Genomic DNA, 25034 nt, shown 5'->3' with positions numbered 1-25034 from the left:
CTTTTTCTTTTCCCTTTTCCTCTCCCCCTTTTTTAATGAGGTGAGAGAGAATTTTCTCTAAAACAAATGTCAATTATTTTTCTTTGAGCCAACTCTGATGAGAGTAAGATTCACACAATGTTCCTCCCCCTCTCTAAATTCCTCAGATATGATAAGTTTCCTTTGCCTCTTTGTGGGATGTGATTTCCCTCTTTTTATCCCTCCTTCCCACCTTACTCTGGCATCATCCCTTTTCCATATCTATATTTTCCTTTTTTATGTTATATCAGTTATGTTATATCAGTAATGTTATATCAGTTATGTTATATCAGTAAAATCAAATTATACATGTATTCTTTTTGTATATCCACAACAGAAATACAATTCTCAAGAATTATTTTTACCTTTTCTGCATCTCTTGAGTTCTATGGTTGGAGATCAAATTTTTTGTTTAGTTCTGGTTTTTTCCTTAGAAACAAATGGAATTCCATTTGTTTCATTAAATCCATCTTCTTCCCTGGAAGAAAATGCTCCAGCTTAGTGGTGGTTTTATTCTTGGCTGCATCCCAAGTTCTTTTGCCTTTCAGAATATCAGATTCCAGGCCATTCGATCCTTGAATGTGGAGGCAGCCAGATCTTAGGTGATCCTTATTGTGGCACCTCGGTATTTAAATTGTTTTTTTTTTTTCTGGGCTGCTTGTAAAATTTTTTCCTTAATCTGATAGTTCTGAAATTTGGCCACAATATTCCTTGGGGTTTTTATTTTAGGGTCTGTTTCAGGTGTTCGATGAATTCTTTCAATGCCTATTTTACCTTCTGATTCTATTACATCTGGGCAGTTCTCTTTGATGATTTCTTGTAAAATAGTATCTAGGCTCTTTTTTTCATCATAATTTTTGGAAAGTCCAGTAATCCTCAGATTGTCTCTCCTAGATCTATTTTCCAAGTCTGTTGTTTTTGCAAGTAGATAATTCATGTTTTTTTTCCAGTTTGTCATTTTTTTGTTTTTGTTGACTGATTCTTGCGTCTCAATGAATCATTAGTTTCCATTTGTTCAGTTCTAATTTTTAAAAATTATTTTCTTCATTAGCTTTTTTTACTTCTTTCTGTATATGTCCAATTGAGGGTTTAAATGTATTGTTTTGCTCTGTGGAATTTTTTTCCCATTTCACTAATTTTTTTTTTTAGTGAATTATTTTCTTTTTCCAATTCACAGATCCTACTTTCTTGTGAGTTCTTTGTCTTTTCCAATTCACAAATCCTACTTTCTAATAATTCTTTATTTTTCCAATTCCAATTTTACTTTCCTGAGATTTTTTACTTTTTCCAATTCACAAATTTTGTTCCCTACTTCCTGGGAATTTTTTATCTTTCCAATTGTATTTAGGAGTTTTGCTCTCTTTAGGCTTTCTTTCCTTTCCATTTATCTTCAACTCTCTTTTGAGACTTTAATGGTCTCTTCTAGAGAGCATCATGTAAAGGGGACAGGTATTGTCTGGTCATGTTTGCTATTAGTCCTTCAGGTTTGCTGACCTGCTCTTTTCTGCAAGAAGCTGTAGATAGTTCTTTTTCATCTTTTCATGTTTTAAAGCCTTTAGGTATGCCTCCAGGCGGGGTTACCAGCTCCTCTGCAGAACAGGAGAGATGTAAACCGGTTTCTGGCTCCGAGGTATGGGAGTGCTCTGAGTGAGAGTTTTCCCTTCCCCCAACAGGAGGTGGATTCAGCACTGGCCAAGCTATTGAAGTGCCAGTTGGGCTGTGTGGGTTAGCCATTGCCCTAGGCTAGAGACTAAGGGGTGAAAGTTTCACTGCCCCAGGCCAGAGCCCTTGTGGGGCTGTGGGTATTATCAGCTGACCAAAGACCACCGATTCTACCAGCACTCTGCCCGGAACTCTGTCCCAACGTCTCTGCTTGATGCAAATTGGCCCTGCGAAAGCTCTATGGCCCCAAGCCGAGCCCCCCACTGTGCAGATTAGAGGCTAACCTGGGCTGTGCCCTCCTGCCATGCAGGTTCGCAACTGCCCCAAGTAAAAGCCCCATACTGCGTGGAGATCTGTGCTCTCACTTTTGGTTTGAGGCTCTTCTCAGAAACTAATTTCTCTCCCAGTCTATGCTGATCTCCCCCCTAACCCCGGAACAAACCTTTTTTGGCGAGACTGCAGATTTTCTTTGGCTGGTGAGTTGTTCTTATCTTTATGAATTGTAGCAGTCAAGACTATTTTTGAGGCTAGATATAATATTGATAAAGAGGGTAAGAGAAGAGCTTACAAAGTAGTGTGTGCCTTCTCTGCCATCTTGGCTCTGCCCCTCGACTTCTACATTTTAAATAAAAGTTTTTTTTTTAAATATATAGCAAATCACAGTATTTAGAAATGGAAAAGAGCTTAAATGTCAACTGATTCAGCATTCAACTAGAAAAGAACTATATCATCAAGTAGTATTTTTGCCTTTCAGGGATTTATCAGAGTAAAAATTGTATTTTTAAAAAGCACAGCTATATCAGATCATGTTTCTAACCTTATTAGAAGTCACTTGCATAAAGGCAGATGATGCTGGGCTTTATTTTTGCTTTAAAGGGGTTACTGTATTTTTCTATAGGTCCTTAAAACTGAATTCTAAGATGTTGTCAGATTCTGAGATTCCTGGATTCTGTGAGATAAAATTGTGGCAAAGGTAATGTGCTGATCTCTGAGTTCTATTCAGTCTAATTTCACTCTTAAAAGGATTTAGAACTCTGAAGGAACCTCAGAGATCATCTACTTTAAATTCTTCATTTTACAGATGAGGATCCTTAAGGCTCAGATTATAAGAAGTGATTTAAGTAAAGCCACAAAAAGTATCAACAGTTGTACCAAGATTCAAACTCATGTTCTCTCATTTTAGTTTCAACATTCTCTCTGCTACATTATGCTGTTCACCGTAACATCCTTCTTTCTATGGTTATGTATCATTTGCACTTAGAAAAATGTCAAAAAATAATTTAGAAGCATTTTTTGACCATTTGTTTTTCCTTCATAAGACTATTTTAGGGTCCTCACCATAGAAAGTCAATAAATTTCAGACATAGATCACAGAAGCAGGAAACCATTCCTGAGCTATACCTATAATTGAGAGCTATCAGCAAGGTACATGTTAGCTCCTAGGGTTATCATAATATACTTAATGCTTGTAGTTGCCAAGACTGAGAGCAATTTATATATGTACAAATTTATTTATATATGCGCATATTTGTGTGTTTATACATATACAAAAACCGCAAAATATATCTAGGAATAGGTTCATAGCTAAGTAAAAGCTATGATTAATAAGGATAAATATCATGTGCCAATTTTCACAGAAAAATGCCAACAAATTCTAGCCAGATGACCAGGAAGGGTTCAATTGAATGAGAATAAATATAAGGTCCTAAAAGCAGGTGGATTAAAATATTAACAATGCAAGTACAGGATAGGAGAAGTATGTTTAGATAATATAACATACACATACACACACACACACACACACACACACACACACCCAAATACCCTGAAAGTTTTGGCTATCTGTCAACACAATATGAGTTATTTATTTGCCAACCAAAAAAACTAGCATGATCCTGAGTCGTCCTAATAAAAGGATAGCATCAAGAACAGAGAAAATCTGTCAGTGTGGATAGTGTTGCACACCGGAGTCATTGAAGACCTAATTTCAGATCCCTCATCTTACATTTATTACCTACAAATCATTTAATCTCTACCAAACAGAGAAACATGTGAACAGTTTTGAATAATACTTTACAAGCTGTCATGTGGGTCAGGGATTAATTTGTGTTTTACTCCAAAAAGCATAATTAGAAACAAGATATAGGTATAGCAGAGAAGTAGATTTTGTTTGGATAAGCAAAGATCTACCCAAAATGAAACAGAAATGTCTGCAAGAGGAATGAGTTGTCTTGGTACATAATAAGTGTTTCAGCATTGAGTGGGAAAGGGTTTCAAAAGGATGCAGTTTACTATAAGTGATTAGAATTCCGTCATGTATTTTAGGAATAGGTCACTATAGAATCATAGAATCTTAAAGAGGGAAAAATGTCAGAAATTTTTTAGAGCAACTCATGATCACTGTTTATCCAGCTTTTGTTTGAACTGGGGAGGAAGTGGCTCAAGAAACCAGATACATCCAAAGTGAGAATTTGAATACTGGGCAAGTCAGACTCATCAACATATTGAATAGAGAATAAGCCCAATAAAAATATGGGGAAAGTGTAAATAGTCTAACACTGTCTCCCATATAATTATATACAGTGTAATATTTCAATTTACATACCAACTTTAGTAGTACTATTTCAACTTCTTTACACACAATTCAATGAATTTCAAACCAAAATTCCCATAGAAAATGAGCTAAAGAAGTCCCACTAAGCCAGTTTGTACAGAGGTGTTACACAGAATGTAATCATGTTATAATATATGTAAATATATGGGCAGAAACTTGGAAGCTGTGACAATGCAAGATAAATCAATGATCCAGAAAGGAGGGTCCAGATAACTAAATTTGTATTGCATAACACATTTTTCAGAGAATAACACATAACTCATTTTTGAAAGACTCATCCAATTTTATTCTTATAGCTACCCTGGGAAGTAAGGAGAAAAAATATTAATATTATCACATATGTGGAAAGTGATTGATAAGTAAAAGGACTTTACCAAGATCATAGAAACCTAAAATTAGAACCAATGTAATTCTATATCATATTGTTATCAGTGCTCAATCTCAAATTGAAAAATAAACTAATTTCTAGAAAATAAAGCATTTGAAACAGCATAGAAAATCATTTATAAATAAAGCATTAGAAAAACTGGAAAAAGGAGGGAAGAAAAATGAAGATAGAGAGAAAGAGAGAAGAAGAAAAAGAGGAAGAAGAAGGAGGAGGAGGAAGAGAAGGAGGAAGGAAAGAAGAAAGAAGAGAAAAAAGGAAGAAAAGAAGGAAGAAAAAGAAAGGAAGAAAGGAGTGAAAGAAGGAAGAGAAAAGGAGAGAAAGAAAAGAAGGAAGAAAGGAACGAAGAAAGGAAAGAAGGAAGGAATGAAGGAAGGAAGAGAAAGGGAGAGAGGGAGAAAGGAAGGAAGATGGCAGGAAGGGGGGAAGGGGAAAGAAAGAAAGGAAGAAAGAAGGTATCCATCTTTACCTACTCATATAGCATCCTAATATTTGGATATCCATTAAAATGATGGTCATAGTTAGGTCTTTGTCCTTTGTATGTCTTGTCCAGGTTAATGAATACTTTTAAGTATAAAGTCTTAAGTGTCAAAAAAAAAAATATTGAATTTCACTTGCTTAAGATCATTTCACTATGCAACATAATGCATAGGGATATTCACAAATACATTTGAGGCTTTTGATTATGATTCCAGATTGGTTTACTCTTATCCTTAGTAATATTTAAAATATCATCTTTTGAAAAGGCCAACATAATCAACTCTTGACTATTCATGAATTTCTCATCCATCTCATCTCTCCATCTAACAATCTCTTCAAGAATGGGGATGAAGAGGCAGAAAATTTTAAACTGAAATATTCCAATTGTAATAGTTGTGAGATGCTCTTAAAATGTACTTAAGGATGGAAAATAGGAAAAATTGTGACAAATATGAGGATTAGATGTAATCTATATATTTCATTTAACCTTATTTTTCCTCTTCAGTACTACCATACACAATCTGGAATTGATCATATACATTATTTTCCCATGAAGAAAAAAATACAAAACACAGAAAACAAGGTTTTATTTTCTTCCTTAAAAATAGAAACATATCATGCAAAACAATAATCTTCTATGGATGAGCCTTTTATTTGTCATTCTCTGAAGATATTAAAAAACAAGAAGATTCTTCATGATTATCTATGCTATAACCCCCCAAAAGTAGTTTAATTTGCCACCAGAGAAAAATATATTATCAGGTTAATAAAACTGAAAATTTACAATTAATGTTTAAATGCATGTATTTAGCAAAGGACTATTTAAAATACTTTTTATCATATGGAATGATAATGTCAATATCAAATACAAATTGCTCTCATTGTAAGGGAATCACTATTCACATCACAGAACCAGCTTCTACCAAAGACTCTATTCTCCTTAATAACAAAATTTAAAGGAATTCCTTGTTTCCTATCACAAGGAAATGATAGGAGTAAGAAGAAATCCTTGGTTCCTATTCCTATGGATATATTCATTAAAGATAGTAATAGGGGGAGATGTGTACTAGACTTCTAAGTTAGAATTAAGAACATATTTTCCCATACAAAGGATAAAAGAATTCCCTTTGTACCTCACAAAAGCTTATGCAACTTAAAACAAAATAGAAATAATGTAGAGGACCAGAACTTTGAAAAGGTGTACTTGAATCTACATTAGAAAGGTACTTATAGTTAAACATAATACTTAGTTCTTAGTGTGGTGATGTAATGGTTGCAGGTGCTCAAGTGTGTTGTAGTGATGTAATTGTACTGAGGTATTTAAGGGAGACTCAGACAGAAGATTTTCTCAGCCACAGCTCCCAGCCACAGACAAAAGAAGACGCCTAACTCAAGATTCCAGACTCCATCTTTGACCAGTCTCATGGTGGCTGTCCGGCTCCTTTACTCCTTTACTAACACCTAAATTAGGCTGATTCCAAGGTCTTCCAGAGAGCTACTTTGGACATAACATTTTGGTGGACAAAGATGGGGCCCTAGAAATGCAAGCCTTGCAAAGTAGGGCACAAAGCAGTTCAACTGACAATCATAAGCTCAGTGGAGAAGTCCCTGTGACCCGGAAATAGGATGAGTATAACAAGAGACAAGCAGGAAACTTTGGTAAGGGCTAAACTAGTCACTTTTGTTTTTCAGCTGAAATGGGACTCTGGAACTAAAAATAAAAATGGACACTTGAAATGAAACACATCAGAATTTGTTACAACACAGACTTGTAGCATGCTTAGAGGAATAGTATCTAAAGACATATGTCTTCCCCCTTATCATAGGTATTCCAATTCTCTAAAATTTTTTACTTCTTTTTTTTGGAATATCTGAGAGATGGCACAGTTTAAACCAGAAATTGGTAAGGAAATTTTGCAGCAGATATCTGGACAATATGTAAAAGAACATTTTTTGGGAAAGATATCATTTTTTCCTAATTTCTTTTGATTTTACCCAAACTGCTTCCTATGAATTTTCTGCAGAACTGCCTAACAACCTACTTTCAGACTGATGTCCTCAGAAAAACTACAATCTTCAATATGCTCTAAGTTTTCTTAGAGAGCAAATTTTATGTACTATACTTGGCTCATTTAAAAAGAGTTTGGTATATTGGGGGGGGAAAGGATCATTGTAAGGCAAAAACTGTTTAGTCAAGCTTTTTTATTTTGGTTGATCTTAAATGTCTTTTTATTGCTGTATCAATCAAGTGAATGATTTTTTTCCAAGTCTAGTATAAGTTATATATTGGTGTTTGGGGCAAGAGAAACAATGAGGATAAAATTTTAATTTGTTTGCATCTCTGTCTCTGGCTAATGCAACTGCTGAAGGGGACGCTGCAATTTCCATCATGGTAAAATGACTAATGGAAAATAGGAAAGTCAAATAAAGAGATGCTGTCTCATGTCCATATGAGCTTCTAAATGTTATGAAAATCACACTGTTGTGCTTTGATACTAGAAGTTTATGGGCCTTTCTAAAAAAGTAGAAATGACAGATTTAATTTGGCCTTGGGGTAGCAATAAGGAAACAGGAAGTTAGAGAATAGGAATAGAGGGAAGAAAAAATAATGGGATGAGGGCAGAAAGAAAACTATATTTCTACAAATTAGAAACAGATGAAGAGTTTATATTATAATTGACATAAAACAAGTTTATTCATTCCCCCCAATTTATCTTAGAGAGAAATATGCCCAGCATTAAACCAGTGATTCATATTCTTGAGAAAGATTTGAGAGCAAATACAGAAGGGAGAATTACAAGAACTTTTCTTGCTTTGCAGCCCAGGGTCATTGGAAATGACTTCCAATATTCTTAAAGGTGATCAAAAACCAGACTTCAATGAAAATAAATTGTTCTTCTGACATTTCTTCCTGCAAACCTTTACTTTGTTCCAGAGCTATAATTCTTTTTAATAAGATGGCAACAGTTTAGATACCAGACAGTTCAACTTAGCCTCCTGTTACATTGAGGTATCCCTTTTCCTCTTGACTAAAAGTATCAGACAAATGCCATTGCAATTCTAGCAGCTTTCATACATTTTTTCTATGTCTTTGTATTTAACTAATAATCATCCTTATTTTCCATTGTTCAACATCTAGCAATGCTACTGGAGATGATGTTGACACTTCAGTTATCTTTGCCAAATTTTATCCTTCACATTTACCTGCAGATTAGTGTTGTAAAATTACTACTATTGTTGTGCTTATGCCTTATTTAATTTCTGAATATTTGACTTTTTATGGTAATTTTAATTTGTAGAAATACTCAATCCTCAGAAGAAACTGGATTTGCTGAGCACTGTGGCATATCCTAATCTGTATCTTCATGGCAGGTGATACATTAGGAGAGAAATACTGAATACAAAATTCTTGTCATCATCAATTTAGTGGAAAAAGTGCATTGAGTATTGAAGGATCTCTCAAGAGCTGTGCAGCATTATAGTAAATGTCCTATGAAATGAGGCATTTCCCCCCACATGTTTTTCAAAATATCTTCATCATGGGTAATTAATGTCAAATGACATTGCTTTTCACCCGATATTCCTGTCTAGTCTCCATCTGCTGATTGTCCTACAGTGAATGCCCTTTTATACTCCAGAGTTCATGTGCTAACTGTCTGGTGTTTCCCTCCTAGAGTTCTGTCCATCTGCTGTCTTCACAGATTTTGACCTTTTCAAGTCATATCTATTTTCTGATTTTCTGCTGCTCTCTCTCAGTTTTCTCATTTCACTCTGGGAAGCTACAATAATCTACTCATCCTGGTATTATTATTATTGTTACTATTACTATTATTATTATTATTATTAGCTAATCCAACAGTCCACGTCTACCCACTTTTATTAACTTCACATCAGAAATAACTTTAAAAAATAAATTAATAGTCAATTAACTATTGACTATTATAACAATAAAAATAAAAATTTTTATTAACAATAAATACCTATAATAACAATAAAACCTAATTCTTTTTAAGAGGAAGTAAATTATGTGTAGAAAAAAAAAAAAAGAACATTGGAGTGAGAATCAGGACCCTAGAGCTCTAATCCAAGTTCTGGTAGCTGAGCAACTATTATTAGCTCTTAATTTTTTCATCTTCAAAATAAGATCAAAATTAAGTTAAGTTCAAACATTTGGTAATCATTAAGATCCTTTCCATTTTTATGGTCTATGATTTTAAGTAATTTCCAGTTGAAGTCAATCAATTCAATTAACTACCACCTATGTCCTTAGCTTTGGACTAAGTTCTTATGAAGGAAAGCAATTTTAAAAGTTCAAAATGTTTCAAATCATAATTAAAAGAAATCACATGGATAGAAGCAGCTAAACAGGGAATAGAGCATTGGATCAGGAGTTAGAAAGACTTGAGTTTAAATCTTAATATGTAATAATTGTTTGATAGTTGGGTAAATCATAACTCTCTTGACTCTATCTGCCTCTGTTTCCTGATCTGTAAAATAGGTATAATAATAGAAGCTACCTCCTAGGGTTATTGTGAGGATAAAACTGGATGATATTTTCAAAATGCTTTTTAAAATTTAAGGCATGATATAAATGCTAATTATTAATAATTTTATAATTATTATTAATTGGCTAGCACAAGTCAAAATTCTTGGACCCATTTTAGATTTCTTGATTATCTCTCTCCCTCAGTTTAGCAGCTGCAAATTCTGTTATTTCTTCACAATAAGTCATATCTTAGGTAGCTAGATGGTGCAGTGGATAGAGTGCCTGCCTTGAAGTCATGAGGACTTGAGTTCAAATCAAATCAAAAGCCTCAGACACTTGATACTTCCTAGCTGTGTGACCCTGGGCAAGCTTTTAACCTCAATTGCCTCAGCAAATAAATAAATAAATAGATCTTATCTTGATATACCTATTACCTAATCTCAGAATGCAGATACTTAGATAAGGGAATCTATGCTTCAGCTAATTTATTAGGTTCTTTTTCCTTTAGCTCAATGAGACAAATACATGAGACAGTAAAGCTAATTTGCTCAACACTTTCTGGAGACCCTAAATTTATTTTTTCTTTACCCATTTGATTTTTCTTCTATGTTGTTCCCTATTCATGGCACAATTTTTCTTTCTTCTCTCAAATTATATCCTTCTAATGAAAGTATCCCTTAATTTTTACTTTATTTAAAGGGAAAAAAACAAGTCAAATGCCTTTTACTTAAAAACATGTTTTTCTCATTTATAGAAACACACATAATTTTCTTACAAAGAAATATCTATCTTTTCTGATATAACATGAATTCCTCAAGATCATGTGTTCTCTGTAGTATTCATTTGATATTTATTTAATGATTTCCTCATATATTTCTTTCTTTTTTTCTTTTTTTTTTTTTTTTACATTTTAAATTATGAAATAGTTTATGCTTTGTCACCCCCAACTAAAATATAAACTTCTTAGGAAAATATATTGTACCTTGTACTTATTTCTGGCTGTAATATATTTAAACTTACATTTAATTTGTGCTCAATACTTTTTTGCAAATTTAATATTCTATAATTATGCCATTTCATAGAATTATGTACCTCATGATTTCCAGGAAAACATGAAAATAGGGAATTGAAGATAATTGAATGGAAATTTTTTCTCATCCTTACTCTAATTTATTTTTTTTTAATTACAAATCTTGTAATATGGGACTACTCAATAGTTCTGTTCTATGAAAAAAAAAAGTAGTTGTTTCCTTTCATGACTGATAGAAAATGACACATTTATAATAGAGATAAGCAGCTTGTGGAGTTAAATATGAGGAGAGAATCTGAATGGAGAGAAAAAAGCATTTTAAAATCAATAATCTCAATAAAATCAATCTTAAACTATGGAACTGATATGACAAGGGGAAAAGGCTCTCAGGATTATGTAACCATTTGCCAACAGGCTCAAGATCAATATCTTGTATTGTTTTTGTCTTATTCAACAGTTTGTTCCTTTTCATCATCCCAACATTTTACTCCAGGTGGGTAAGAACTGAATGTCCTGCTTCATTACTTGCTGTTGTTCTCAAGGCCTAAATCTTGAAAACTTGAAAAACTTGAGAACATCTTGTTCTAGTGTTGTATTTTTTATGTTAAGTGCAAAAAAAAAATGGTGTTCCAGATATATTTTCTCTTTATTTATCATCTGAATAATCCTTTATTTTGTATATATTTAGTGCTGGAATAAACTTGTATTTGAACACTCTGAAGATATATTCATCAACTTAACAATGTTTTGGGTTGGGGGGGAGCTTTCTATTTATGGTATCAGACCTAGTACCACTTATTCAATAATAGAGCCTAAAGAAGAAAACTAAGATAAAAATAAAAAAACAAAATTCATATCCTAGATCTCCATATGGAGATGACTACTTGTTCCAGATGAAATCTAATGAAATGGTCTTATTTTAAGTATTCATAATCATATTAAATCTATTAAAATAAAGTATTTGTTAAGTGAAAGAAAAAAAACTTGATAGTTTCTATTACAATATTCTAAAATATTTAAATTTCATCTACAATACCTACAAAAGACCCACAGTATTCATAATTAGGAAAACACTTTTTTTTAAAAGTAAAAGTACATTTTATAAATACATACATTTTATTAATACTGGTTTTTGTTTATATTTAATATTTTGGGAGGGTTTTTTTTTAATTCTCTTTATGCTATGTAACATTCAAAACTGAATCACCACCTGATAGGACACACATAATGAAACAAATTACATTAATCTCAGTCCTCCTCAATGAGCTCACTCCAGTGAGTTTGACTATTTCCTATGTTTTTCCATATAATCAACATAAGATGTCAACATAATGTATTGGAAGCCTTTTGTTTTTCTTCCACCATCACAAGTATGTCAGTGGCACATTCTGAATGTCTAGCTACTATCCTATATTCTTCCTATATAATAAACTTATTATTTTCTTTTTATCACACAATTCATTAATGATACCCTTTCCTCCTACTTCTTGTTAGTCCAGTGTCTTGTTAATTAATGTTTTATTTTATTTGTGTTACTATACAAATTTCTTCAGGAATAGTTGTTGGTGTCTCATTGCTACAAAATTTGTAGTTTAATCTGAAATTTAGGATTTGAAATTTATTTCAAAATATCTGAAAAACCTTATTCCTATATGGGCAAAATCAAGTTGATAATCAAACAATAAATTTTACCATAGCAGAAAAATCAATCTGTTGTTAGTATTTTTTTTAAAGATAAAACTCTATTTTCCATCAGAAATTTTTTCTCTATTTATTTTTAATATACATTATTTATGAATCATGTTAGGAGAAAAAATCAGGGGAGAAAAATAAAAACAGAATAGAGAAGTGAACTTAGCATGTGTTGATTTACATTCAATCTCTATAGTTCTTTTTCCGGATGCAGATGGCATTTTCTCACCAAAGCCTATTGGGATTACCTTGGATCACTGAACTACTGAAAATACTCAAGTCTTTTATAGTTGATCATTGCATATTTTTGCTGTAATTGTGTACAATGTATTCCTGATTCTGCTTGTTTTGTTCAGCATCAGTTCATGTAAATATTTCCAGGCCTTTCTAAAAGTTTGTTCATCATTTTTATAGAACAATAATATTTCATCACCTTCATATGTCATAATTTATTCAGCCATTCCCAAATTAATAGGCATCTATACATTTTCCAATTCCGTGCTACCACAAAAAAAAAAAAAAGAGGTGCTACAAACATTTTTGCACATGTGGGTCCTTTTCCCTCCTTTATGATTTCCTTGGGATACAGAACCAATATTGGTACCACTGGTTCAAAGATTGCTACTTTATAATAGAGTTTAGGTCTGGTACTGCTAAAGAATTTTTATAATCCTTTGGGTATAGTTCTAAATTGCTTTCCAGAATGATTGGATCTTTTCACAAATCTACTAACAATGTATTAGTATTAGTGTTCCAGTTTTCCCACATCCCCTCTTTATCTTTTCCTGTCATTTTAGCCAATCTGAGAAGTGTGAAGAGGTGTCTAAAAGTTGTTTTAATGTGCATTTCTCTAATCAATACTGATTTAGAGTATTTTTCATATGAATACAGATGATTTTAATTTCATCATCTGAAAATTGTTACTATCCTTTGAACATTTTTAAAATGAGAAATGACTTGTATTCTTATAAATTTGAAACAGTTCTAAACTTTATCAGAAACACTGGCTATAAGTTTTCCCCCAACTTTGTAGTTCCCTTTTAACCTTGTTTCTGCCAGTTTTATTTGTGTAATATCTTTTTGATTTAATGTAATTTAAGTTGCCAGTTTTGCCTTTCATAATGTTCTCTAGTTTTTCTTTGGTCATAAATTCCTCCCTTCTCCAAAGATTTGATAGGTAAATTATTCCTTGATTCTCTGATTTATTTATAGTGTCACCCTTTATGCCCAAATCACATACCCATTTTGACCTTATTTTGGTATGAGATGGGAGTTCTAGGTCTATGACAAATTTCTTCTTCTTTTTTTTAATAGCCTTTTATTTACAGGTTATATGTATGGGTAACTTTACAGCATTAACAGTTGCCAAACCTCTTGTTCCAATTTTTCACCTCTTACCCCCCACCCCTTCCCCCAGATGGCAGGATGACCAGTAGATGTTAAATATATTAAAATACAAATTAGATACACGATAAGTATACATGACCAAACCATTATTTTGCTGTACAAAAAGAATCAGACTCTGAAATATTGTACAACTATATGCCAAATTTCTGAATATTATTTTCCAATTTTCCCAGCTATTTTTTATCAAATACTGAATTCTTGTTCCAGAAGCTAGAGTTTGGGGGTTTATCAAATACTAGATTACTATCAGCATTGATTATTGTATCATGTGTATGTAACCTATTCCACTGGTCCATCACTCATTTCTTAGCCAGTACCAAATTGTTTTGATGACTGCTACTTTATAATACTTTTAGATCTGGTACTGCTAAGATACCATCATTTGTTTTATGGTTTTTTTTTTTTGGTTATTAATTCCTTTGGTATTTTTGACCTTTTCTTCTTCCAGATGAATTTTATTATTTTCTTTCTAGTTCTATAAAATTTTTTTTTGGCAGTTTGATAGGTATAGCACTGAACAGATAGAACAATTTACACAAAGTTGTCATTTTTATTTTGTTATGTCACTTGATCCATGAGTAATTGATATTTTTTCTAAATGTTTAGATGTGATTTTATTTGTGTGAGAAGTGTTTTGTAATTGTGTAAAATCTTTTCTTCAGTCTTTAATTATCCAAATATTTGTTTCAGCTTTTTTTCTCCTACTGAACTGGCAGAGACCCTTAAAACAGAGACTATTTTTTATTCATCTTTACATCTTCCTCAATGTCCACTAGGAAGCTTTAAAGAAATAATGTATTTTAAGCACTTAACACAGTGTCTGGCACATACTATGTTGGAATCTTTACAAACTGTTAAGCCATTGGAGTTGATAGAGACAATAATTATATAATTTGGCATGGTTCAATACGATTGATTTGATCTTAGAAAGAGATATATTTTGGGCCAGAACTTGAAACAAGGTACTAAGTACAACTGATGGAAACAATGCTTGTGCTCACACCTTTAGAGAGCTCATAAGTATCTAAGTACTCAATGGAGTTCACACGTTTGGGAGATTTCAGGCTTAGTATGAGATATCCTAATTCACAACTCCCTTAGGGCCAGAGAGCATTCTGGGAGATAACCCAGAATCCCTCTCTCTCCAGAAGGCAGAGTTAACCTTTGGGAGATCACATATATACAGGAAGCTCATAGAGCTTGAGAGAGTTTTCTTGGGAGCATTCCCAGGAGTTGGAGAGGAGCATTCTGGGAGGAAGCCTACAAGCCCTATCTTCCAGGCAAGAGAGATTCAATGTATTTCTACCTTGGTGCTGGCCGGAGTCAGAAGGATAAGCCTTTGGATTTGGAGACATTCGGGCGGAGCTCTTAGAACCAAGCGGAGAGATAGGCCTCTGAGTTAACCCGGCTATATTGAAGGACACAATAAAAGATCTGAACTTTTTTATCACCTGGCTGTGTTTTGGAAAAAGAACACCCACATACTAAGTACTATATAAATGTGTATTCTCTTGCCCCGTATATTGAGCACAGTGTACAATAAATGGTTGTTGAACTGATACACTATATCTTAAGTAATATGAAGCAAAAAAGACTGTCTTCCAACCAACACAAATATTTGGGATCATCAAAGGAACCAGATTCCAAGCAATATTCTTCTGCTATAATTGACTCCTGAGAAGATTAGTTTACAGATATTTTATCTATCCTAACAGAAATAACAAACTAATCAGAAATCTAATCTCTTTAAGAACCAATCAATTAATTTTCTAGAGAGCAATCAGTTTTATTGTACAGCTATAACCTTCATAAACCCAAACCAGCTTAATTGTCACATATTATTTTGACAAGATCAGGTGATCATTCCATATTAATCACTATCTGATTATTTTTTATTTAGTTATTGTAAGGAAATCTTCAGTAGTACTTCACTTAAATAATTTATTTTAAATGTAGTATTTCAATATCTTTCAAAGTTGTTTCAATTTTTAGTTACTTTTTTGAGCCTGCCTTGATCACCATCATCATCACAACAAATACTTTCATCACTTTCTGACCTCATAAGCTGCCATTCTTTTCTTTTAAACTTGAATTCTTTTGAATTCTAATTTATAGCATATGTAGCTAGATATAACTGATTTTCTATGATTAGTTTTAAATTCCTTGAAGATATGGGCAACATCTTAACTTTGAATGTCTCCTAGAGCTTCATACAATAACACTATGCATGAAGAAGATGATTTATAAATAATTGTTGAATTAACTAATTTCATCATGATTTCTAGTTCATTATACCAAAGGCTGCTGCATGACCATCCATAATTAATAATTGACATAAATAAGATGACAAAAAAGAATTGGATTTAATTTAATCCTTAAGTTGTACCTTTTAAGTGATTATATATATGGATTCTTATATGTATATACACACACTTTTTTGTGAATGTGTGCTTGTAGAAATTTTTAGACATCTTCCTGTCCATTTCTCTAGCTCTAGGCAGAACTGGTCCAACGTCATCCCAGAAAGGCAATAGTATCCATTTATCTTTACACTCTTCAGGGAAGAAAAAATTTTAAATCTCCCTCAAGAATGCATTTTAGTGTTTATAACCCCTTACCAATAAATTATATCTATAGCCTAGCAGACCAAAAAAAAAAAAAATTAATGCATTCCATCTTTCCATTTCAGATTTAAATATAATGCCCAAATATACTGTTAAAGTAGATTTCTTCTTTCTTTAGAAAACTATTTTATTAAATCATTGTCAAAGAAAAATATCAAATAATAATTGTTTCTTATGTTGCACCAATAACAATATTAACTTTTTAATTAATTTTACAAATCCATATAAATTATATATATATATATTCAACATAATTTTTTTTAAAAATAACACAATCTACATTATTGTTCCATTTAGTTCAGTGTTCAATAAAGTAATAAAATCCTATGGAATTATGACGACATGTTACTAAGGTTACTCCAAGAAAAATTTCTTTCTAAAACTGAAACCAGTCTTTCAAAGATATTAAGATCTGTTTTGACTGAAGCACCATAAACTTAGATGTCACAGTTCAAAAATAATAGCTTAAATATGAATTCTCATGGGTATTACTTTAATGAACTTAATTATGCAAAACACCAAATACATGAATGTACTAACAAAATAGCAATTTGAAGCAGATGGGTAATTACAGCAGTGTGCTACAGATGGCATAGCAGTACAACATATTTGTAAAATTTGGTCTTGGTTTTTAAAGATAAGCAAAAACTTCTGCTTCTACAATTAAAAAATTAACAAAATAAAGATATGTAAATCCATTTATCTAAACAAAACTTTAAGATACTTTATATTTTTTCCAGCAATGCTAATCACAAATGCACATTATCTCCCACTATGGGTGATCTACATTCATTCTGAACTATGTCTTGACACTAGATTCAGATGATCCTAGAGTAAAGAATGAGACCATTTCCATTGCACAGCTCTGCTTCACTTAAATTCAACTAACTTTTATGTCAACAAATCACCCTTCTTCCTTCTTGCTTTCCTTCCTTCCTGCCTTCCTTCCTTCCTTCCTTCCTTTCTTCCTTCTTTCCTTTCTTCTTTCCTTCTTTCCTTCCTTCCTTTCTTCCTTTTTTCCTTTCTTCTTTTTCCTTCCTTCCTTTTTTTTTCTTCCCTTCCAGTCTCTCTCCCTCCTCTGTCTCCATCCATATGGGGAATTATGCCTTTAACTGTGGATGTTATGCCTAAAATGATCATTAATTTTCATTCATTCTAGATATCTTAGAATTTGTGGGCTAGACTATTTTTCTCTTTCCTATTTAGTTATTCTATCATTAAAAAAAAAAAAACTGGAACAATTCTTTTTTTTTATTATTTTTGCCTTAGTATAATTTTATTATTTTTTGGAAATACAGCACTTAAAAAATCAGGATTTGATAAAGTCCATTGGGATTCAAATAGAACTACTTGATCATTGCCTTAAACTCAAATCACTCTATCTTTTATTGATTGGCCAACAATAGCTATTAGTTCAAGCATTACTTGGTATTGTTTGAGTTTTGATGGCTCAGATTAAGTATAAATAGCAATCGTTTCTATTCTGACCAGAATCCACAAGAATCTTCTCTTCTTACTTTGGCAAACTGGGCTATCTTTTGCTTCATTTCTTCCCTACTTTTAAATCACTGAATGAATGTTGTCTCAGATAAACTGAGACCTAGGAAAGAACTTATCTTAAAGAGGCCAAGATCTCCCATTAAATGTGGGGTCATCTCTATTTATCTTAATCTATATCTTGCCACTGGACTCAGATGACCCTGGAAGAAAGAATGAGACTAAAGACTTTGCTCAGTTCTGCCTCATGTAAATCCAATTCACTTTGAAGTCAAGATATCACACTCCTTACATCATCCTCTGTGAAAAGGAAAGACAAATAACAATTCCTATTGGTTTGTGATTTTAAATTATTGGTCAAAACATCAAAGTATAAAGTTACAATATAATAACATTTATACAACACTTTACAATTTGCAAAACATTTTACATATGTTATCTGATTTGATTCCTACAAACTACTTTATGAAGGAGGTAATATTATTTTACTTTATTTTTTTAGATGAGAAAACTGAAGCTGATTAAGTGACTTGCCTAGAATCACAAAGCAAGAAAGTGTTTGGGTTTGAATCTGTTGCCAGAGAGGTGTTACATATGATCTTAAAAATACATTTCCTCTTTTCCCAGGATCAACCTACCTAAGCCAAGGAGAGAGGTTCCTTATCACAAAGTTGTACCAAAATCATGATTTTTTAAAAAATCATGACAACTTCTGAAAAGGTTAAAAGCCTATCACATTCTTGTCAGCCCCTTTCTACTTCTACAGTGACAATGATGGAATAGCATTTCCATAGCACTTTAAAATTTGGAAAATATTTTACAGGAGACAAAGCTGGGGGCAGAACCAAGATGGCAAAGAGGACACATGTTTTTTTCTAATATTCTCCCCTGACCCTCACACTAATTACCAAATCCAGCCTCTGAATTAAGTCTGGACTGGCAGAACCCACAAATATTTGGAGTATAACAAATTACCAGCAGAAGATAATTTTAAAGATCACCAGAAAAGATCTTTTTCAATTGAGCATGGAGGGAGGTAGGCCAAGCACAGGCAGGGTGAGCACAGACTCCAAGTGCAGGCAATGCAGCTGTGGGGTAGTGTGAGCTCTGCATGGTGGAGGATCTATGGGGAGAAATCTATAGCAATGTTGGCTACTCTACCCTGATTGCAAGTCAGTTGATCAACAGGTAAGTTATAAAACATCCAACACAAATATAAATGGTAAATAGTGAACCCTGAAACACCAGAATATCACGGGACCTGGCCATGTTCACCCAGAACTGGGAGTGCTGGCCACACATGGACTCAGTGCAGCCTGGACAACCTCTTTTGCCCTAAAATCAAATCTCAATTTAAAAAATGAGTAAAAAAGCAAAAAAAAAAAAAAAAACTCTAACCATAAATTGTTTTTATGGTGAAAGAAAAGAACAAATTTCAAACCCAAAGGAGACTAAACGTCTCCAGATGAAGCCCCAAAGGGTGATATAAATTGATCTGCATCACACAAGCCTCTCCTAGAAGAAATTATAAAAAATCTTAAAAGAGAGCTAGAAGAAAAATGGGGAAAGAAAGTGAGAATTTTACAAGAGGGTGTGGAAAAGAAAAAAGAAATTATCTAAAAAAAATTCACTACAAATTGACTTAGTGAAATAGAAAAAGCAAATAACTTTAAAATACAGAGCTGACAAAATGGAAAAAAAAAAAAAAAAAAAAAAACCAACTCCCTGAAAATCAGAAATTGTGAAATGGAAAAAAATGCACAGAACACAGCTCATTTAAAAATCCAAATGCACAAATACAAAAAGAACTAAAAAAAAAGTAAATGAAGAAAATAATTTACTAAAAATTAGAACTGAACAAATTAAAATGAATGACTCAATGAGATCTCAAGAATCAGTCAAGCTAAAACAAAAATATGAAAAATAGAAAAAAATGTAAGAAAACAAACTAACCTGAAAATAGATCTATGTGAGATAATCTAAAGATTATTGAATTTCCTGAAAATCATCATGAAAAAAAAGAGCCTAGACACTATTTTTCAGGAAATCATTAAAGAGAACAGCTCAAATGTCATAGAATCAGAAGGTAAAATAGCCATTGAAAGAATTCACCAAACACCCTTTGAAAGAGACCCAAAATCAAAACTCCAAGGAATATAGTGGCTAAATTTCAGAATTATCAGACCAAGAAAAAATATTATAAGCATCTGGAAAAAAAAAATTTAAACACCGAGGAGCCAAGACCTAGCAGCTTCCACTTTAAAAGATCAAAGGGTCTGGAATCTGATATTCGTAAAGGCAAAGGAACTGGGAATACAGCCAAGAATAAACTATCCACTAAACTGAGCATTTTCTTCCAGGAAAGAATATGGACATTCAATGAAATAGGTGAATTCCATTTATTTCTGATGAAAAGATCAGAGATAAACAAAAAAAAAAAAAAAAATTAACCTCCAATAGAGAACTCAAGAGAAACATAAAAAGGTAAAAAGAAAAGAACTCTTGAGAACTGTATTACTGTTATGGGTATACACAGAGAGTGCATGTGTAATTTAATTTTAGTGTTATATTATAAAAGAGAAACTAGAGATGGAAAGGGGATTGTACTGGAAAAAGGGAAAAGTGGAGATAAAATGAGGGAAATTATATATCACAAAGAGGCAAAGGAAAACTATCACATTTGAAGAAAAGAAGGGAAGGGGATGAACATTTTGTGAATGTTATTCTCATCAGATTTGGCTCAAAGAGAAAATATTAGACATATTTCTTTTCACAAAGAAACTTCTCACCTTATATAAAAGTGGGAAGGGAAAGGGAAGAACGGAAGGGGTAGGCTAAATAGAAGGGAAAACAGAAATAGTAGGGGAAAGGTATAAGAAAAGGAGAGGTACTCTGAAGGGGAAAGAGAAACTATTTCTTGCCAAAGGGTACCATAGATAATGAAGTATTATCAATATGAAACATAAATGCACTGAGTGGTATAGCATGGAAATTCCTAAAGGAGAAGTTAAAAGAGCTACAAGAAGGAATAGACAGCAAAACTATAATAGTGGGAGATCTCAACCTTGCTCTCTCTGAACTGAATAAATGAAACCACAAAATAAATAAGAAGTTAGTTAGAGAAATAAATAGGATACTAAAAAAGTTAGGTATGATAGATCTTTGGAGAAAATTGAATGGAGATAGAAAGGAGTACACTTTCTTTTTGGCATTTCATGAAACCTGTACAAAATAGACCATATAGTAGGACATAAAGACCTCAAAATCAAATGCAGAAAGGCAGAAATAGTAAATGCATTTTTCAAATCATGATGCAATAAAAATTACATTCAATAAAAGGCCAGGGGGAAATAGACCAAAAAGTATTTGGAAACTAAATAATCTCATCCTAAAGAATGAAGGGGTGAAACAGCAAATCATAGAAACAATTAATAATATCATTCAAGAAAATGACAGTAATAATACAACGTACCAAAATTTGTAGGATGCAGCCAAAGGAGGAACAAGGGAAATTTTATATTTCTAAATGCTCACTTGCATAAAATAGAGAAAGAGAAGATCAGAGAATTAGCCTTGCATTTTAAAAAGCTAGAAAAATTACTCCAATCAAATACCAAACTTGAAATTTTAAAAATAAAAGATGGGATTAATAAAATTGAAATTAAAAAACTGTTGAATTAATAAATAAAATTGAGTTAGTTTTATGAAAAACAAACAAAATAGATAAATCTTTAGTTAATTTGATTAGAAAAGAAAGAGGAAAATCAAATTGTTACTCTCAAAAATGAAAAGGGAGAATTTTTCACCAATGAAGAGGAAATTAGAGCAAAAATTAGGAGAAAATGTGCCCAACTTTATGCCAATAAATTTGATAACCTAAGTGAAATGGAGGAATACTTGCAAAAATATAGATTGCCCACATTAACAGAAGAGGAAATAAATTTCTTAAATAGTTCCATTTTAGAAAAAAGAAATAAAACAACCTATTAATCAACTGCCTAAGAAAAAATCCTTAGGACAAGATATATTTACATGTGAATTCTACCAAACATTTAAAGAACAATTAACTCTAACACTATATAAACTATTTGAAAAAATAAAGAAAGAAGGACTCCTACCAAATTCCTTTTATGATGGAAAATGGTACTGATAGGTAAACCAGGTAGGATGAAAACAGAGAAAGAAAATTATAGTCCAATCTCCCTAATGAATATTAATACAAAAATCTTAAATAGAAATATTAGCAAAGAGATTACAGAAAGTCACCCCCAGGATAATACACCATGACCAAATAGGATTTATGCCAGGAATACAGTGCTGGTTCAATATTAGAAGAACTACTAGCATAATTGACTATATCAATAACTGGGTTAAGAAAAACCATATGATTATCTCAATAGATACAGAAAAAACATTTGATAAAATCCAACTTCCATTCCTATTATAAAACTAGAGAATACAAGAATAAATGCACTTCTCCTTAAAATAGTCAGTACCATCTATCTCATACCATCAGTAAGCATCATATGTAATGGGGATAAACTGGAACCATTCCCAGTAAGATCAGGGGTGAAACAAGGTTGCCCATTATCATCATTTCTATTCAATATTGTATTAGAAATTCTAGCTTTCTCAATAAGAGAAGAAAAAGAGATTAAAGGAATTAGAATATATAATGAGGAAATGAAATTATTACTCTTTGCAGAAGATATGATGCTATACTTAGAGAACCCCAGACAATCTACTAAAAAGCTATTAGAAATAATCCACAACTTTAGCAAAGATTCAGGATACAAAATAAATCCACATAAATCATCACCATTTTTATACCTCACTAACAAAATCCAACAGCAAGAGATACAAGCAGAAATTCCATTTAAAATAACTGAGGATAGTATAAAAGATTTGGAAATCTATCTGCCCAGGGAAAGTCAGGAACTATACAAGCAAAACTACAAAACACTTTCCATACAAAGTCAGATCTAAAAAATTGGAAAAAAAAATATTAAGTGTTCTTGGATAGATTGAGCGAATATAATAAAAATGACAATACCATCTAAACTAATCTATTTATTAGTGCTATTCCAATCAAACTCCCAAGAAATCATTTTGCTGGCTTAGAAAAAAATAACAACAAAATTCATCTGGAAGAACAAGTGGTCAAAAATTTCAAGAGAATTATTGACAAAAAAAGCAAATTAAGGTAGCCAAGATGTAGAAGATTGAAAAGTATATTATAAAGCTGCAGTCATGGTACTTACTAAGAAATAGAGTAGTTGATCAGTGGAATAGGTTAGGTTTATGGGACAAAACAGTCAATGACTATAGTAATCTAACATTTGACAAACACAAAGACCCCAGCTTTTGGGAGATTAATTCACTATTTGACAAAAAACTGCTGGAAAATAGTATGTCAGGAATTAGGCATTGACCCACTCCTAACAAGATAACAACAAAATCAGTTCATGATCTAGACATAAAGAATGATATTATAAACAAATTAGAAGATCATAGGATAGTTTTCTTCTCAGATCTGTGGAGGAGGAAGGAATTTGTGGCCAAAGAAGAACTAATATTTTATTGTTATTGATCACAAAACAGAAGATTTTGATTATATTAAGTTAGAAAGGTTTTGTACAAACAAAATTAATGCAGACAAGGGATACAATAAACTGGGAAAACATTTTTACTTTCAAAGATAAAGACCTCATTTCTAAAATATAGAGAGAATTGACTCAAATTTATAAGAATTCAAACCATTCTCCAACTGATAAATGATCAAAGGATATGAACAAACAATTTTCAGATGAAGAAATTGAAACTATTTCTAGTCATGTGAAAAGGTGCTCCAAATCACTGTTGATCAGAGAAATGCAAATTAACTCTTAACCACCACTACACACTTCTCAGATTGGCTAAAATGACAGGAAAATTTAATGATGCACGTTGGAGGATTTTGGCAAAACTGGGACACTGATACATTATTGGTGGAATTGTGAATAGAACCAACCATTCTGGAGAGCAATTTGGAACTATGCTCAAAAAGTTATCAAACTGTGCATAAGCTTTGATTCAGAAAATATCTTATTTGGGCTTATATCCCAAAAAGTTCTTAAAGGAGGGAAAAGGACTCACGTGTGCAAAAATGTTTGTGGCAGTCATTTTTGTAGTGGCAAAAAACTGGAAACTGAATGGATGCCCATCAATTGGAGAATGGATGAATAAATTATGATATAGGAATATTATGAAATATTATTATTCTGTAAGAAATGTCCAACAAGATGATTTCAGCTAGGCCTGGAGAGACTTATATGAACTGATGCTAAGAGAAAATGCAGAACCAGGAGTTTATTTTACACAGCAAGAAAACAATATAACTATTATTTCTGATAAAAGTGTGTCTCTTCAACAATGACATGATTTGGGGGCAGAGCCAAGATGGCGGAGAAAGCACATGCGACTTTCTAAGCTCTTCTCTTACCCTCTTTATCAATATTATATGGAGCCTCAAAAATAGTCTTGACTGCTACAATTCATAAAGATAAGAAGTAGAACAACTCACCAGCCGAAGAAAATCTGCAGTCTTGCCAAAAAAGGTTTGTTCTGGGGCTAGGGGGGAGATCAGCGAAGACTGGGGGAGAAATTAGGTTCTGAGGAGAGCCTCAAACCGAAAGTGAAAGTACAGATCTCAGCACAAGCTCGCAGCCCCAACCCGCAGTATGGGGCTTTTCCTTGGGGAAGTTGCGAACCTGCATGGCAGGAGGGCACAGCCCAGGTTAGCCTCTAATCTGCACAGTGGGTGGCTCTGCTTGGGACCATAGAGCTTTCGCAGGGCCGATTTGTCAGGCAAAGAAGTTGGGGCAGAGACTTTGGAGCAGAGACTGCCGGGCAGAATTCCTGTAGAATTGGCAGTTTACAGTCAACTGCTAATACCCACAGCCCCACTAGAGGGTCTGGCCTGGAGCAGTGACACTTTCACCCCTTAGTCTCCAGCCTAGGGCAATTGCTAACCCACACAGCCCTACTGGGCAGTTCCATAGCTTGGCCAGTGCTGAATCCACCTCCTGTTGGGGGAAGGGAAAACTCTCACTCAGAGCACTCCCATACTTCGAGCCGGAAACCCGTTTACATCTCTCCTG

The 25034-nt window shown here is 32.9% G+C and overlaps 1 protein-coding gene across 1 annotated transcript in view; it reads right to left on the bottom strand.

The window, feature by feature from the left end:
- The window catches only part of LOC100934858 (thrombospondin type-1 domain-containing protein 7B), a 388099-nt gene that overhangs the window by 256680 nt on the left and 106385 nt on the right, over positions 1-25034 (bottom strand). The window lies entirely within an intron of this gene.

The sequence above is a fragment of the Sarcophilus harrisii genome, chromosome 3 (genome assembly GCF_902635505.1).
Source record: "Sarcophilus harrisii chromosome 3, mSarHar1.11, whole genome shotgun sequence".
Lineage (NCBI taxonomy): Eukaryota > Metazoa > Chordata > Mammalia > Dasyuromorphia > Dasyuridae > Sarcophilus > Sarcophilus harrisii.
The sequence above is the reverse complement of the archived record's forward strand: the minus strand, read 5'-3'. Positions and strand labels throughout refer to the sequence as shown.